The sequence below is a fragment of the Schistocerca serialis genome, chromosome 1 (assembly GCF_023864345.2).
Source record: "Schistocerca serialis cubense isolate TAMUIC-IGC-003099 chromosome 1, iqSchSeri2.2, whole genome shotgun sequence".
Classification (NCBI taxonomy): domain Eukaryota; kingdom Metazoa; phylum Arthropoda; class Insecta; order Orthoptera; family Acrididae; genus Schistocerca; species Schistocerca serialis.
Window position 1 is genome coordinate 874,743,802 of NC_064638.1, and position 4,611 is coordinate 874,748,412.

Sequence of the window (4,611 nt, forward strand, 5' to 3'; positions counted from 1 at the left end):
TTGACTTTGCTATTCCCATTCTCTTCCTGCTACCCTATTTATACCAGTCGGCTTTCTCTTTCATTCCTTCCCACAAGTCAATATTAACCTTCTGTTTTTTCTTTCTCTTCGTTTTCCTACTGTCGTATTCTAGTCGCCCATCACAAATCAATTTTCGTCTCCATAACAATCTGAATTTTTTCTTTCTCGCCATACATTTCTTCAATCTGTTCATCATCTGTGAAGCTTGCACTGCTGTGGAAACTTGCATTCCTGTGGTGAGTGTTAGGTTTGTTTCCGTCTTGGCTACTATAATGCACTCAGTAGGCTGTTCATAGTAGCTTACCCGCATTTCTATTTTCTTATTCATTATCAGATCTACTCCAGCGTTACCCTTATTTGGTTTGGTTTATAACTCTGTACTCGCCCGACCACAAGTCCTATTCGCCCTGCCACCGCACTTCTCTAATTCCAAATGCACCTAACTTCATCTTATTCATTTTCCTTTTCAAATTTTCGAACTCGCCTGTTCGATTAATGGGTCTAACATACCACGCTCTGACCTGTAGAATGCCAGTTTTGTTTCTCCTGATGACGACGTCCTTCTGAGTAAAATGGCTCAAATGGCTCTGAGCACTATGGGACTCAACTTCTGAGGTCATCAGTCCCCTAGAACTTAGAACTAACTAACCTAAGGACATCACACACATCCATGTCCGAGGCAGGATTCGAACCTGCGACCGTAGCGGTCGCGCGATTCCAAACTATAGCGCCTAGAACCGCTCGGTCACCCCGTCCGGCCCTCCTGAGTAGTTCCTGCCCAGATATCCAAATGGGGGACTAGTTTACCCTCAGAATACTTTACCCAAGAGAATGTCATCACCGTTTTACCGTACAGTAGACCTGCATGGCATTGGAAAAATTACAGCTGTAGTTTATCCTTACTTTGAGCTGTTCAGAGCACCAGTAAGGCCATATTGGCTGACGTTAAAAGGTCATATCAGGCAGTCATACCGACTGTTGTCCCTTCAGGAACCGGACGTTTAGTTAAGCAGCTGTAAATCTCCCAGAGTGCTATCAAGTGATTGTGTTTGTTCGGAGGGCTACCAAGAGTCACGTACTAAAGATACCAAAGGTACGTCGAGTACCGTCCTCCTGCACATATACCATCCTCTTCTGTGTATACTGTCTGTTCTACAGGAAATACAGGATCCTTACTACTCGTCCCCTTTACTGTGAAAGGCATATCTATGAGACGTCTAAGCACCTTTTACAGGGGAGACAGGGACTGGGGAGGACACCCGTTCCACTAACTAACAAGTTCCACTGGAACTGAAACCGGGCCAGTGAGACTCACTTCACCCGTTGGGGAACAAGCCGTGTACTATGTCAAGAAGAGGCAAATACAAATGGGTAGGCGTCAGTTAAACATAGGCTGCACAAACGTATTGCGAACATTAGCAACCTTCAGAGAAGTGGCAGAAGGGGACGGGAAGGAACATCACGTGCACTCAGCGTGTATGACAGGAGTTCTCATTACACATGTTGAAGAGGCTATAGCGGCAGCCGTTGAGGGAACAGGGTTCAACCAACTACAGATTGTGGCGCAAACGATGCCTGTCGTCTGGGCTCCGAAGTCATATTTGGATTATTCCACCGACTGGTAGAGGAAGTTGAGAATACCAGCCTTGCTCATGATCTGCACCATTTTCCCTAGAACAAATCGTACTCCTTGATTCTGAGTAGAGTAGGAGGCAAAACCAGAGACTGCAAGTGTCTTGTGATAAGCTATAGGCTGGATTTCCTTGACTTGCGTCATAGGGTTGACAAGTGTACGCTCCCCCTACATTGGTCAGGTATGCACTACACACAAGAGGCTGATACCTAGGTAGCTGCCTGTGTGGGATATACACAATGTTTTTTTAGAGTAGGCAACTCTCCATCCATTCCAGATAACAACAGCTTTATCAGACCCTGAAGCATCAGTATAAGATCCAACGAAAGTTCCCCACCGGTGAGAGGATTAAAGTTCTCGTAGTTAAGTACCGAAGCATTCGCAGCACAGCGCCAGAGTTTGAAGCCCTCCATAAAATTAGTGAAACTCACATAATACTAGGTACAGAAAGATGGCTAAAAAAAAAATGGTTCAAATGGCTCTGAGCACTATGGGACTTAACATCGGAGGTCATCAGTCCCCTAGAACTTAGAATTACTTAAATCTAATTAACCTAAGGACATCACACACATCCATGCCCGAGGCAGGATTCGAACCTGCGGCCGTAGCAGTCGCGCGGTTCCGGACTAACGCGACTAGAACCGCTCGGCCACCGCGGCCGGCGAAAGGTGGCTAAAACCTGAAGTTAGCAGCGGTGAAATTTTTAATGAAAATTTAATCGTACACCGAAAAGATAGGTTAGTGGGAAATAGAGGTAGTATATTTGTTGCAGTGGACAAGAAACTCAAATCTGGTAAGACAGAAATTGAAGCTACATGCGATATTGTTTGGACAAGGTTCAGTATCAAGGGTGAGTATAAGACTATAATTGGATCCTTGTATGGACCACCAGACTCGATTTCTGGTGTAACCGAAAATTTTAGAGAAACCTCAGTTTTCTTGTACGTAAGTTCCTTAATAACACTGAAAATTTTGGAGAAGAGTTCGATTAATTACATTTTGCTAGTGATGGGCGTGACAAGACCACATATGAAACATTGCTAAATGTCTTATGTAGTAGATATACTAACAACGAATTGATCTCTTTGCGGGTGTTCACATCGAAACTGATATCAGTGACCATGAGGCAGTAATAGCAACAATGAATGCCAAACTACAAAGGGTAACTAATACAAGTAGAAAAGTAGAAAAAAAACAGTAGGGTTTGATGTCAGTGAGGAACCTGAAACATTTAGCAGAGGACAGGAGCATGTAGAGGAACTATGACTCATCTTTAAAGGAATAGTTGATCATCCACTGGATAGATATGCACCCAGCAAGACAGTTCATAATGGCAGAGATCCTCCACTGTATACAATCGCTCTACAGAAACTTCGAATAAAACAGAGACTACTGCATGGTAGGCATGAAAGGAAGTATAGGGCTATAGGTAGAGAAAAGCTGAATGAAACAAGTTTGGGTGTCAAGAGAGCAATGCGTGAAGTCTTCAATGACAACCACAGGAGAGTATTGTTGAAAGATCTTTCACAAAACCCAATGAAATTCTCGTAAAATGCTGTTAGTGACACCAAACTTAGTGTCCTGTTCCTAGCGAATGAAATTAAGGGTAGCAAAGCAAAAGCATAAATGCGTAACTCTGTTTTACAGTGTTGATTTACTAAGGAAAACCTAGGAGTACTGCCCTAATTTAAACCTCGTATCACTGAAAAGGTGAGTGCAATAGACATTAGTGGCAGTAGCATTGAGAAACAGCTGAAATCGTTAAAATCACAAGCCACAGTGCCAGATGGAATCCTTATTAGATCCTATACTGGATTTGGGACTGAGTTAGCCCTTTGTTAACTGTTATCTGCTAAAGATCCCTCGAACAAAAAGCCGTGCGCAGTAGTTGGAAGAAAGCAAACATCGCATCCATCTACAAGAAGGGTAGCGGAAGTGATCCACAAAACTACTTTCAATATCCCTAACATGCACTTGTTGAAGAGTCCTAGAAGGTATTCTGAGCTCAAACGTAATGGGCTATCTTTGAAAGAATGATCTCCTCCACGCCAACCAGCAAAGACTCCGAAAACATCGATGATGCGAAATCCAACTCGCATTTTTCTCACAGGACATACTGAAAACCATGGGTCGTGGCAGTCAGGTAGATGGAGTCTTTCTCGATTTCCGAAAAACATTTAATTCAGTGCCACACCCACGATTATTATGAAATGTACGACGATAAGGGGTATCAAGCGAAAATTGTGTTTGGATTTAGTATTATTTGATAGGGAGGACGCAGCAAGTTGTTTTGGATGGAGCGCCGCGTGGCCCCACGTCCTGGTGCAAGTCTTTTAAACTGAACGCCACTTCGGCAGCTTGCGAGCCCTTAAACCCAACGGCACCCGGTTTCCACCAGAAGGTCACCCATCCAAGTACTAGCCAGTCCTCATGTTGCTTAACTTCGGTGATAGGACGGGAACCGGTACTACCAACGTGGCAAGGCCGTTGGGTCTGGTTGGAGAGTCATCAACAGATAAAGAAGTAATTTTGGGGTTGTCCCAGCGAAGTGTGTTGGGTCCCTTGCTGTTCATATAGCATATTAATGAGCTTGCGGGCAATATTAATTGTAACCTGAGACTTTTCGCAAATGATGCAATTGCCTCTAATGAAGTACAGTCTGAAAGAAGTTGCGCAAATATTGAGTCAGATCTTGATAATATTTCTAAGTCGTCCAAAGACTGGAAACTCAGAAATGCAAAACTGTACACTTCACACAATGAAAAAAAAAAGTTGCATCCTGTTACTGTAATATCAGTGAGTCACAATTGGAATCGGTGAACTCATACAAATATCTGGGAATAACAGTAGGATTATGAAATGGAACGTTCACATAGGCTCAGTTGTGGGTAGAGCAGGTAGCAGACTTCATTTTATGGTTAGAATACTGAGGAAGTGCAATCAGTGCACAAAGGAGA

General features: G+C 43.5%; 1 pseudogene; it reads right to left on the reverse strand.

The window, feature by feature from the left end:
- Positions 1–4,026: 4,026 nt before the first annotated feature.
- LOC126427843 (5S ribosomal RNA) lies at positions 4,027–4,146 on the reverse strand (annotated as a pseudogene).
- Between the last annotated feature and the right edge of the window lie 465 nt (positions 4,147–4,611).